At 38.9% G+C, this 14,094-nt stretch overlaps 1 protein-coding gene across 1 annotated transcript in view; it reads right to left on the minus strand.

Moving 5' to 3' along the window:
• The window catches only part of bmpr1ba (bone morphogenetic protein receptor, type IBa), a 65,432-nt gene that overhangs the window by 36,159 nt on the left and 15,179 nt on the right, over nucleotides 1-14,094 (minus strand). The window contains exon 2 of the mRNA XM_035658424.1: nucleotides 9,341-9,416. The gene's annotated coding sequence lies outside the window, so the exon portion shown is untranslated. The remainder of the gene's footprint in view (nucleotides 1-9,340; nucleotides 9,417-14,094) is intronic.

Below are 14,094 nucleotides of genomic sequence, written 5' to 3' on the forward strand. Positions count from 1 at the left end.
TGGACAAAATACTAACACACACACACACACACACACACACACACACACACACTGTTACCCTAACATGTCATCAAGATCCCTATCATCCCACTATCTAAAAAACATGAATGCTGATTTCCTCTTTTGCTCCCTAACGCTTCAACCATATCAACTTTTTTTCATGTTTCTCTTCTTCTGTTTCTCATTATTTCTTGACTCCCACCATATCGCTCTCTCTATCTCTGTCTCTGTCTCTCGGAAGACACTATTCACAGTGTCTATTCAGTGTGGTGTAACAGAGGACCTCTTCTACAGCTGAAACATAAGACTGACACTCTGACCCCTCAGGATGACCTTTGCTCTCCAAGCTAACGGCTTTGACACGTAGAAACATGCCTATACACGTGTGTGTGCGTGCTTGTGTGTGTGCATTTGTTGGGTGGGGAAGCTGCAAAGTGATCGACTTTACTTCTTCTCGCTGTGTGGTTGGCAGCATGAGTAGGCGTCTGCACTGCTTGTGCAAATGTGTGTGCATGCTAGAGAGATTTCCTATTACCTAACCTAACCTTTCTATCAATTAACTTTATAGTTAAAGTTTTATCCAAATCATGCTAACTAATAAATAAGCATGACATTTAATATGAATATCATTTTCCCATTGAATCAAAGCTGCAGCAACAAATGGGTCTAAAAAAAGACAAGAGCTTTTGGCTGTAGGTTATATCACTATTATTAATATTAGTTCATAAATTGTTGAAGCAAACTAAGAATTGACTCACAATACTAAAAGGGTGAACGATACATTAAATGGGATCAAGGAATCCTAAAGAGAAACAAATGACTGCAGAAAAGCATCTGATCTGAACATCAATCGCACGTCTGTTTAACAAATGGCAGAGAGACAGATTTTTGAGTCATGTGCTTATGAAATACACTGTTTGAGCTTTGCAGCTGTTGATTAGCAAAGCATGCTTTAGAAAGAGGCCATTGTTATATTGGAAATCACACAGATAATTTATGTTTCAGTCTGACTTCGCTTTATCAAAAACTACAAAATTGCTTAAAATCCAAAAAATTTACAACTTTGTTGCAACTGAAGAAAAGCAAGAAAAGGAATGTTTGCTCTTAATCATTCACTCTTCGCACACATATGAAAGTAAAGAAACATACACACACACACACACACACACACACTAATACACAGCCAGTTGTGTTAAAATTAACAAATTCAATTTCCCTCTGACTGGAAGCGCATGTCTATACGAAAATATTGCAACACACAGTTTAATTTGATTGTGTGTGTATGCATGCATCGGACTGAGTGTCACACTGCGCTGTTCGTTAGAGGTTTTAAGGACATTCCTCCACATTCTTATATTAAATCAAATGCTCTTATTGACTCCACATGATGTCCATTCGTATGGAGCGCACAACATAACATATCCTCACATCCTTATTTCTCTCTTTGTATCGCTGTAGCACACTAATGGATGAAGCAGTTGTTTGTTTTTTGAAGTGTCATTACTTTTAAGAGGTGCTGGTGTATGCATCTTTGTTTGCATATGTTCATCATCTCATTTCATGATCTGGGTGGTCTTTTATAAATTCCTGCAGCTGTAGTTTGTGTATTATACTGTCACCATATCCAATCTGGTGATAGAAGATGCTATACTGAAAAAAGATGAACCAGTTATCTGGGTTTTTGGAGTTTACCTTAGCACAATATCTTATGGATGTCTGTGTGTAGCTTTATGGACTTGAACTGACCTGCTTCATTTTTAAATATTGCAAAACAAACCTAAGGATGATCCCTGTTCTCTTTGTTCCACATTTGTGAAATATGGTGGTTAGCTTTATTCCTCATGTGTCATGTTCAGCTTATTTGCCTAAATCATATCAGTTTTAAAATGTTCTAGATCACACTAAACACATTTCAAATACACATAATTGTGAATCATTTTGAATAAACAAATCATTTTATGTTGGACAGCAGTTTTATCGCTCTTCATAAAAAATCCCATAAAAGCCAGCTTGAGGTAATTAAGGTCAAGGATGGGTGAAGAGAACATGCAGTTAAATTTGTTAAAGTATCAACAACAGCTCAAGTCATTCAATGTAACTCAATCTTGTGATCACTCTCCGAAGAGCACAAAAAGGCCCCTGACGTGTGTACTGAGGATAAAGTAATGCATTTGTACTTAGTTGTACTAACAAAGTGTGTTCTTCAGGTACAGCTGCAAGAATGCTGGCAACAGACCATTAATTAACAGCATTTTCAGTCTGACCACAGCATTATCAAAAGCTTGTGCTCCAGCCCATATGAAGGTTGGGAGCAGGTTTGTCTAGCCAGTAAATTCAGATAACCCCTGTTCATCCATTCTGTTTTATTATAACCAAGTCAATGTGGCTGCCTCTTCCTGTTATATTCCCCCAGTAAATATTTCAGAATGACCTGCCAAATGTGTCCATATTTTGATTTTTCAAATTTGTTAGCCACTTTCGTTATTGGCTAAGGCTGCAATTCCTGTTCCACAATAATGGCATTCCAGTGGTTTGCCAGTGAAAAGGCTTTTAATGTGAAGCAAAACTGACAAAACAGCAAGCCAGCAAACACAAAGTGTTTTTTTTACTCACCGGGAAAGTTCTGGCACATTATAAGATGTGGTGATTTCATTCCACAGTGTTATGTCTTATTCGTCCACACACAAAGACTAGTGGCTTGTGTATGTGTTATGGTGGTCGTGTGTGTGTGTTGTGTGTGTGTGGTGTGTGTGTGTGTGTGTATAGAGGCTGAGGTAGTCTTTGGAACATTATTGGTTATTCTAGAAGATCGGCCTGTGACATTTAATAACAAGCTCCCGTCTTCTCATCTAAAATGCCTGGAGCTCTCCAGGTACGTTGGTCCAGCTCAGTATCAGGTGCAGAGAACAGATGAGGCCCTGAACTAGTAAAACACAACTTCACATACACAAACGCACATGCATGCATGCACACATTCGGCCCTACCTCGGCCTTCAACAATGCCACGTTTGTCTAACAGCAGATCTCCATATGATAAGAGATAGAAGGATATTAGGCAGGACACCCACACACATACACACACACAATCATGTCTTCAGATGGTTATCGTATTTACATAATCATTAGTTGTGGGTGAGACTCTGTCACGATCTGTGCGGTGTTCCCGATGGTATTAGAGGCAATTACTGCGTGAGAGATAAGCCTGTGTGGACACACATACACACAGTGTATGCAGGGTATGCACACAATACACACACAATACACACACTCATATTCACTGAAAGGGAACAGTTATTTTAGTTAATGATAAGTAAACAAAAGCTAACACAAACAGACAGAACACATTGTAACATATCAAAACAATAACCTTTTTTTAAAACTGTGACACAAACAGAAGCTCACCACACGCACACAACCCGCAAACGCACACACACAAAATCTGACCCCACTGCCCCTCCCCACGGCTTAAAGAAATTACTGCCACCTGAAGCGGAACCCTGTCCATCATGCAGAGGCCCCCCAAAGCCCCACAGGTGTCCTTTAACATGTCCAAAGGTCCCCCCCCCCACCCCCCCGGCTCTCCATGTGACCATTCATCTGGCTGCAGTGGAGGACATCAAAACAAAACACATCCCCAGGGGGGAAACCTCACAGCTACACATGCACATGAATTACTCTGCAGTGAAGACACAGCTTGGTGCTTCTGACCCTGCAAGAAGACAATCAGACTATAACATGTACTGTAGATCTCACATAATGAATTATAGGGGGGCTTCTTTGGAGAGTAACAGTATTGTTCCTCACAAAACACAAACTTTATTAGTATTCAAGCTGCACCCTTGTTGTGATTCAATGCTTTTTAGCATATGCTGTACAGATTGACTCCAGTTCCCTTGCTGTAGTTCACATGCTCTTTTGTTCTACTTCCCATCTACCCTTGTGAGTGTTTTTTTTTTTTTTTTTAAACAAGTTGATCCCAAGCCAGGAACAGAAGAATATGTCACCTCATCTACCAGAAATGTAGTGTGAAGATGAACACAATAAGTTATAAGAGACAGGTGGAAAACACTCCAAACCACAACTATGTGTTTCTCAGCCATATTTCAGCTGGCTGTGGCTTAAAGAAGGCTTGCTTATTATGGCGTATGTGTTTAAAATGGAGAGAAATGGAGCAATCACCAATTTCCGCTAAATAGCATTCAAGTGGGAAGCACTGGATTGGTCAAATCCAGTCACTCCACATTAACAGGCAGCGGGCTGACAACATAATATGCATGGCAACAAATAATGGCTTTTCCACTGTAACCCACAGTTCATCTTTCTCTACAGTTAAAGCACATAGAGTGATTTTAATGGCCAAAGCTGAATAAAATATATGAGAAAAGTGATGGGAAAACAAAGAGAGCGAGGCAGAGACCAAGATGGAAAGAAACAGTTACAGTCCCAAAAAAAAAATTTGTGCAGATATTGTACAAAGAGACAAACAAAGAGTCACAGGTAATCAGACAGGCCAGGCAGGCATGACAGCAGCAACCGCCACAGACAGACAGAAACACAGACAGCGAGACAGTCAGACTTTTAGAATAAACACCAGAGCTCTCAGAGTCGCCCAGGAAGAAATTCTTTTCTTTGATGTCAGGCCATGTGACCTTGCAGCAGTCTGAGGAATTGAAGCAACGTCCAAACAAACGTCAACACCGCTAACACCCTCAAGGTCGTTGTGTGTGTGTGTGTGTGTGTGTGTGTTTCACTCTAAATTTTGGCGTGTACATGTGTAAAGTGTGTATGTATGCTGAGAAGATGAGGAGGGATGTGTGCCCCCGAACTTTTGGGCTTGGAATGTCAATTATGCATTTTCGCAACTGTTCTTTTTCCTCTATACTCTTAATGTAGAGAAGATTAGGGAGAAACTTTTGGGTTCTTTAACAGTAGCCAGTATTTCTCAGCACCAGTTTACATAAAGTATAAATATGTTTTATATTTACCTATATTTTCAGCTGCTTTAAATAGGATGGAGGATATCAACTCCTCACACGCCACGTCAAATAAGTTTTGCGGATTGAACTGTCCGGGTCATGTTGCATCGTGGGTCATTTTTACTGTCCAGCAACGTTTTTGGAGTGCAATGTTAAATCTCTTTTAAGATATACAATTTCAGAAAGGCCTTCACAAATAAAGATGTGAGTCCAGATAAAGCAGAGAGAATGAATGAAACTAATAAATAGCCATTTCATTATATTATAACGTCAGCTTAGAACCACCTGCAAACACCCTCCAACGTCCACAATGTTGTCCTGTTTCTCTCCTCATTATTAAATGAAAGACATTAATTAATTTGGCACACAAGCAATTCTGGGACAACATCTTGTGGCAGTTGGAGGTTTGGAAGTAATTACTTTCATGTCAGGTCTTGTTTTATACAATCACAAATTGTTAAAAAACATTTACAGTAGGTAAGATTGCTTGACCAAAATCTTATTCATGAATTTGTGAAAATGTTTCTGTGTTTCCCCATTACTTGTGTCAACGCGGTACACATGCCAGTGTTCTTTCTGTTTTGTCTCATCACAGCTGAATGACCGCAGAGACAACACTGCTACACTTTGAATACAATCCTCTCACTGCTGGTAAACAGTGGTGTCCCATTGCAGCAGTTTATTTAGGAGTCTGTTCAAGCCCAAACAGGGATTATAACAAAACCCACTGCTCCCTCTTTTAGACCACTAAGTACTTTCTGCTGCTGCTGAGGGCTAGTAAGCTGCTGAAGTATATGGGCAGCTGTTTGTGTGTATGAAAGAGGGAGCGAGAAAGAGAGACAATGTGAAAAAGAGACGGCGAGAGAAAGAAATGGGTGGCAATGTGCTTACAGAAAAAGTGCCATCGCAGCAGCTCACGCACAGCGACGAGTGAGCAGCACTTGAGATCTGTCTGATAAAATCATGGCTTGAGCAACTGAGCGGAACCTTATATTTACTACATGCTTGAAACTCTAAATGACTATAATACAATTTGACTGCTTTGCTTTTGACATACTTTAAACTGTAGAGGGAAAAAACAACCCAAGAACTAAACTTGACATGCAGAACTTGAACATAAATGTTTAGGAGAGGAAAAAAAGTCTTCCAAACTTTTAATGTGGATTGTTAGTTGATCTCCATCTTATTGTAACAGGTGAAAGAAGAAGTAAAAGAAGAATGGTGCCCCCTTGGGGACAAACAACATGCATCCCCAGTACCTGCTGGATGCATAAACTAGTGTGGATAACTACTTTTGGATGTTTTAGTCTTGTCCAATGTGTTGTTTTTCAGGTGTTCTACTGTTATATGTATATCAATTCAATTACTACTATCATGCATTAATAGTAACTGCCATGTGTCATCATCAAACACTGAAGGCCTCAGTGTTTAATGTCAGCTGTGAAAGAGTCCTTCACCATCCTAACAGCCACTCAAGTGGCAATATGCTTTATGCCCTGGAAACCCCAACCATGATAAAGCCAAAGCCTGCAACGGAAATTCACCTATTTTATAATGTCTCTCAGGAGAACATAATAGGAACAAGAGCATTTATCCATTGAAGAGAATATTTATGCACAATCTGGTTGGTATCTACAACAAATACACAACAGAAGTCCTTGGAGTGAGATGTAATGGAAAAGCACAAGGAAGCTTTTTTTTTTTTTTCCCCCCATTTACAAGTTCATGACCTCACAAATAGCTACTTCCCTCTTCATTTACACTCACACACTTGTACACACACACACCCATACAATCGCACAGCTTCTCCACTATAGAGTCTGTACCTCGGGGTAGAGCGCCATCATGTTGAAAGATGCTGTTGCCAGCACACCTGTGTGTGTGCACGAGGCTTTATACATGCATTTCCTTGTGTGTGATATGTGTGTGAGGGAGTATTTGTGTGCACGTGAAAACACCTTCTCACGTTTCAGCAGTAATGGCCCTGCTGAAACATGTGTCTCCCACTCAAAGGTTCCAGGCTGCTGTTTAATACAGACACCACACAGCAGTGTTTCCCCAACAACTGGCGAGTAAGGGTGGGTCCCCTTACCTATTTCATAATATACTACATTGGGGAATAAGTATGACATAATAATAATAATAATAATAATAATAATAATAATAATAATTATAATAATTATAATAATTATTATTATTTTTCAGCCGGGTCACTTTTTTGAGCTGCTACTAAAAGTTTGCTACCATCTCCACCCCTGTAAATATGGATTCAATACATACATGATTTCTTGACATTGCTAGTCATATCACACCCCGGATAGATCAAGGTTACCTGAAATATATTGCCACATAGGACAACACAGGAGAAAGATGCCTTATCCTCAAAAACAGAGGTTAAGGCGGCCCACAACCCTCTCAAACATAATGATTGGACCCCACTGAGTGGAGGAAACCTGCATCATCATACCTTTTTAAAGCTCCAGTTACAAACAAGTACACACCTCTCCTTCTCCTCACTCTGCTAATCAAGTACCATCTGTTCAGTATACTCCAAACTGCCGGCTGAAGTGTGGTCCTCATTTAAAAAGAATCCATATGCAAATGTTCAGTTAACAGCACCTGCCTACCCTGACTGAATAGCCCAGTGTCCTCTAAGGCAGGAGTTCCCAAACAACAAAGAAGACATTTGGTGTCTCCTCGGGAACAAAATTTATAAAAAAATATCGCTATAACATTTACATTTCTAAACTAGTGATAAAGAACCTAGCAACATACTAGCTCTAGTCCCCAAAAGACACATGAAACATAACAAACTATTCAAATGCAACTCAAACACACACATTTACTTTTCCACTGTCAAAACACTGTCTCTTTAAACACGTTTTCAGGTCCAGGTTCGTGAGAAGGGAGAGAGGGGGCCCCAGACACAGCATCTGAGCTTAACAGACCAGCATAGCGAAATATAGTAGTTACTGGATGTAACTCCAGTTCTATGAGCACATGTGTATCCCTATAATTTTATATTTCAAATTAAAACAGAAGAACATTCTCTCTACTTCAATATACATTTACATATCATAACATTGTTAAGCATTTTACTCTAACAAATAAAAATGGGTCCATGACCCATACTATAAGTTTGGGAAACACTGTTGATGTCAGTTGTTTCCCGCACAGCTTTTCCTGCCATACATGCAAGGGGCTCTTTTACTTTGTTGTGCATTAGAAATTAATCTGGGAGGGTATCGGTATTGGTTTGGTTTGATTTTTATTAGCAAATCACAAGGGGCACTGGATATTTGTACAGCAAGGTGGTTGAGTATAATGTAGCATTAAATCCATGAATGTTATTGAATGTTAAACAATGTTATTTTTGTGGGTATCTGTGCTTTGAAAGCCAGGCCTGGTCTCAGTGACTGACATTGGGTTTCTTGTAAAACATGTCATTACAGTATGTATCAAATGCCTAGCATCCCTGCTTGAGCACAAGGTGCCTTTACACGTTACAAACCTCCTTAGTTGTCCATGCAGCTGGCTATAAAATGCTCCCAGATACTAATAAATTTCCTCTTGGCAACTGAGGCTAAAGCACTTGTGTTAGTGCAGGCTAAGGTTACAGATTGCTATCCCAAAGGAAACATTTATATTTGCAAACAAGCAGCACTCACAACTCTGTGGTTCTCTCCAAATTCTCAAAAGATGCAAACAAATGAAAAGTGCATGAATATATAATCAATAATACTATGTCTCTGTTAAGAGAGCCAAAGACACCATATTCTGTTTATAGACAATGTGCTTGAAAGAAAAGAAATAAGCAGTAGAATACCACTAATCATGTAGCCGACAAGTGAGCTTTTACAGCTCAAGGTAGATATTGCAGGACAAGTCAAATACACAGTAATTTATGAAGGATATGGTGTCACTGTCTTTATGTTGCTCTTGGCAAGTTTGGATTTCAGAGAAACACGCAACGTGAGACTCACTCCTTTCACTGCCGCCCTCCTCTTCCTGGGATATACTAGCTGCATGCGGTGGACTATTTCGGTTAGCTTGGTTGGCTGCAAAATCAAGTATTTGCTGAGAAAGTAGTAAGGTAGTTGTAGTGCTTAAATTTTCTCTTGATGAGAGCCTGACACTCCTCAGTTTACTGACTATTATAATTGACCACACTGATCAGCTAACTGTACTTTATCACATCCCATCCATATCCTTCTGTATTTTTACTCATTTGATAATCAGATAATCATCACCACTTGCACAGAGATTCTTGTCAATTTTGCAATCTCCTACACCATGAAATGATTGCATAAGCACATAACATAACATAGGGCACATGCATGAAATGTTTCCCATTTTGCTTTTACCTGTAAATGAGGGTTGATGTAAGCTGAGGGTCACTTTCACAGATGGGGCTGGCCAACACAGTTCAACAATCCCTTCCTGTGAAAACAGAAGAGCATACAATAAGATATAACAGAGGCAAAAACAGATAATCAGAGTATCATCGATGTAAAAGACAATGACATTGATTTAAGATGGTTAAAAAAAGACTGTAATACAAACACAGAGCAGTCTTTCTGTGAGGGCAGGTTGCATACCGGAGCTTAAGTTCTTATGTCCACCTGTTGTTTTTAATCTACAATAGGGACTGCTATTGTGTTTCATCAAATTCATATAAAATCCTATAACTTTCCTATCCAATATTTTTTTCTTTATGCCAAGCAGCTTTCAAAGACCTCATATGTTTGCCTTTATTTTATTTGATGTATCAAGTTAATGGAAACATAAATTAAGTCATACAAAGAGGCATATACAGTGACATTAAAACATTGTGTTTTCTGTTATACAGACACACAGGTTGTATGCCAAAGATTGCACATATTATTAGATCTTGTGATTGGAGGGCTGTGTTGTACAGATTCCCACCTGTAGAGTTGGAAAATAAAACTCAAATAAAATGTCTTAATATAAACTAACACTCTGGGCGGGTCCATTTCTTCATCTCTAAAGAAAACACAGCCTCCAAAACACTGTAAGTCACACTGGATTCATTTCACACAACGTTTCTTTTTATTGCCACCTAATAAACCACTCCAGTCTTCTATATGTGAAAGTGTGTGTGTCTCTCAGTTCTGTGTGTCTGTCTGTGGCCTTTTCTGCATGTGTTATCCCCCATAGTCAGAACCACCATTAGACAAAGAGGTCAATTCATATTAGGTGTTAAAAAGGCCAGATTGTCCATAAATCAAAGCTCTACAAACTTTAATACATCTCTCAAACCACAACCAGTGGAAAAAGAAATTAAAATGACTAAAAAATACTCAAACAAAGGTGCCATTCAGTTCCTGACAAAGAAGATGACATACCATTTGCTAACTGCTGTGGGTCAGAAAAGTGAGAATAACACTTCTTTTAGCTCTACCAAAATAAAGCCCAGAGGACCAAAACTCTGCTTTGATAGTCATGACAAAGGCTAAAATGAAATCAGATACACCTTCAAAAATATCAACTTCACTTCATTTGCATTACTGACAGATTAAAGATAATGAATGAGAATCATCATTACATCCGCAAGGATATGAAAACAAAACCCAGGCCCAGGTGTGAGAATAAGCAAACTCATGTATTTGCCAACTGCTCTGTTCTTATGACAGAGGACATTTGTTTGAAACAGGCTGGACTAACACTGCTTACCAACTTATGGCACACTGAATATCAGCGTGAAGATGATTAGAAATGTGGATAATGTTTAGATTAGCTCGACAGATGACACCAGCTAGGCTCCAGTCTGATGAAGAAGTTTACAAGTCAGTCTTTGTTTACGCCATATGTTCTCAAACAAAATAATCTGTTTCTGTTTGACCTGACCTGAACAGTGAAGGGGCAAAATAAACCACACCGCGACAAGTATGAGCCTTCTTGCCAACAGTAGCACTAACAGATTAAAGAGAGAGAAACGGTGTTACAATTTTCAACATTAATATTAAAAATCTGATGCCTACAGGGTGACTTAACCCCTTAGGTACATACCATAGCTCACCTGCAAGCCAAAAACCATTTTTTCCAACTAAAAGAAATGGCTTCAATCTATACTCCATGTTTGATCTTAGGTATGTGGGAAGCAGAAAATGCCACAGTGGGTGTCAGTTTACAGTCCAGCCTTCAGGTATCAAAAGCAGGCGTGTCGTGGCGAGAGCCAGGCGGTGTGCCAGACAGTTGGTTGTTTCTAAAAGGGATCAGTGAGGCGGATTACGGTCTAAATCCCCTCTTTCACTGAGTTCCTACAAACTGTCATTTCTATCTTTGCTTCACAATAGTCAATGAAAACACGGACAGGTAGGGTGACTGAAAAAAAAGTAGCTTACAGTGGAAACACAGAAACATTTTCTCGTGTCCTTGACTTTTTTTTTTTTTTTTTCTGAATGTGTTTTGTTGTAACACACTTATTCTTATCTAAGTGAAGCCTTGCATATATGAGAGAAAAGTGTTTGGAGAGCTCATGTGAAGGAATGTATTTTGATGACTGACAGATTGCAGTGTGTCAGCCAATTCACTTTTGGTTTTCACACTAAGCCATAGACAAACAAGCATATGCTCGGGTACATACAGTAAACCCATCCGCACACACACACATAAGCACTCATGTGTACACTTAATGCTACAATAAGCAGCTTTATGACTTTACATAAAGCTGCATACATCTCAACATCACTGTTATCAGGTAAAAACATGTAGTCCCTATAAGTAAATGGTTTTCAGTTTGATATTGACTACATACAACTAGCCTTGAATAGGTCTTATTTCCAATCTGTACATGACAGACATACATGACTGACATGACCATTATTTATGCATACAGGTTATACATCTATGTCTTTTTCTATTCAAGTCTCAATCTTGGGTAAATACACAATTTTTTTGTTAGGTGGGGGTTAATCTGTTTGTTCAGCTGAAATAAATCTATATATAGGGGATAAAACTGCATGCTAACATACATACATTACATGCACTTTCATTCTAAGTCATTGCATTACGATCAATATCTGCTCAATACTAAATTTAACATGAACTCTTTTCTGATCTCAGGCCTAAAAGCTGACATACCACCCACCTTTTTGCCATCTGCAGTGCTATCCACTAAAACAGTACTGCCATAGAGGTTTTAGTAAATCCTAGAAAACCATTAAAAGAAAACACATGATCAAATTCATGTGAGTCTGTAAATAGCCAAATGTCTGAACAGAAGATTGATTCATACTTACGGGTAATGTGGCAATCACTCAGCAAGCCTGGCCTTTTACCCTACACACTCGCACATTACTGCTCTGAGGCACTTCTGTTAGATGCTCTCTCTCTCTCACACACACACACACACACACACACACACACACACACATACATTGGAACACACACATGCACCCCACCCACATTGTAAAAGTGCTCAACAGCAATCATATTAAAACTTGTCCGGCAGTGTCCGGGCCTTCCAACGTGAAATCTATACACGCTCAAATCTCAAATCCAAACTAACATTGATTCAAACCTAAATAAAGCCAGACTCGAGGAGAGATTGTGTAGCATACCATGTGAAACAGGTTACTTTAAATTGGACAACCTTGCCTGTTTTTCTCTATCGTTCTTGTTGTTTTCAAACTTTTTTTCTCTGTCTATTTTAAACACACATTCATATTAGTGAATGGATTAAATTACAATGAAAACCATGCTACTCCTTTACAGACCTCAGTTTCCCCCAGAAAGGCATCACAACTGAGGCTGCTACATTCAAATATAATTACAGAAATGGACATTAATATATTAGTAAAGTAAACAGTGGGTATTTACTACAACAACTGGTTGATTAATTGAAAAGGCCATCATCAGAAGGTTAATCTGAAACTATTTTATTATAGACTAATTGTTTAAGTCATATTCTAAGCAAAAATCCATTTTACTGCTCCCCTCAGCTTGATAGCAAGTTTCAGCTCATTGTTTAGCTGTCTGGCCCCACTTTACTGTTGTTTCACTTTCACTACTCATAGAATGTTGTTTTCAGGCACAACAAGCCGCTGTTTTAAATGAAAAACCTTTAAAAATCAACTATACACTACCAGCTCAGCACTAAAATGCAGACAGACCCAGTTAGACACACTAGCTGGTGAACATAGTGGATGATTTAGCAGCTAAAGAGGCAGACATTTCCCTCAGGGGTGGAAATAGATCAAAAACAGAGCTACAAGACCTACTATTCTACTACTACTATACTATTTGACTTACATTCATCAGGTGGTCACAAACACAACTTCAGATAAATGATAATGTTGCCCTGTAACTACTGAATGTGTAAATAAGCAACTCTTTATTAATAAAGTTCGCAATCATCAATCAATCAAGCATCAACTTAAAAGATAATATGTCAATGTTGTGTTCTCAGCTTATTCCTGCTGCCCCCAATTGGAACAAAAGTGTAATTAAAGGTTAAAATAGGTAAACAATTACAGTAGTCAGTTAATAGAATAAAAGATATGACAGCAGCAAAACTTATGGCAAATTTTGATAGAAAGTATGACAAAGAAAGACAGATAGAGAGAGGAGGGAGGCAGAGTGAGAGCACTGAGGCAGAGAACTGAACTGATTAACCACGGCACACTAGAACGACTTTACAGTGATTAGGAGCGAACAACACGTTTCACCCTTTTGAACTGCATAGTCCTGGGACCTACCAGCACCTGACTGTTATCGCCTCTGCATGGGGAGTTTTGTTTACCTGCTACTTTTATCATTTGTAACAAGCAGCGCAGTATGTTTCATCCAGCTAGAAAACAGAGCTCACACACAGACAGGCTTAATTTAACTTGCACATCAAATTAAAATTTTACACTCAGTTTAATTTAAAATTCAAAGAGTCATGTGAAGTGGAACACGGTGTCAAGGATGTTCATCTTTTTCTTTTTTTTATTCTTTAATGAAAAACATTCCCAGGGTCTATTTATGAGACAATGGCAATATCGACGCCAGAAGCACAAAACAGGGAGCTGTAATTCTCTTAAGCAAACCCCTGCCAACTCCAATAAAATCCAGGCAACCATATTATGCATGTATCCTGACCTCAGATGAACTT

This window comes from Morone saxatilis, unplaced genomic scaffold (genome assembly GCF_004916995.1).
Source record: "Morone saxatilis isolate NCDOM2014 unplaced genomic scaffold, NCSU_SB_2.0 Contig16, whole genome shotgun sequence".
Classification (NCBI taxonomy): Eukaryota; Metazoa; Chordata; class Actinopteri; family Moronidae; genus Morone; species Morone saxatilis.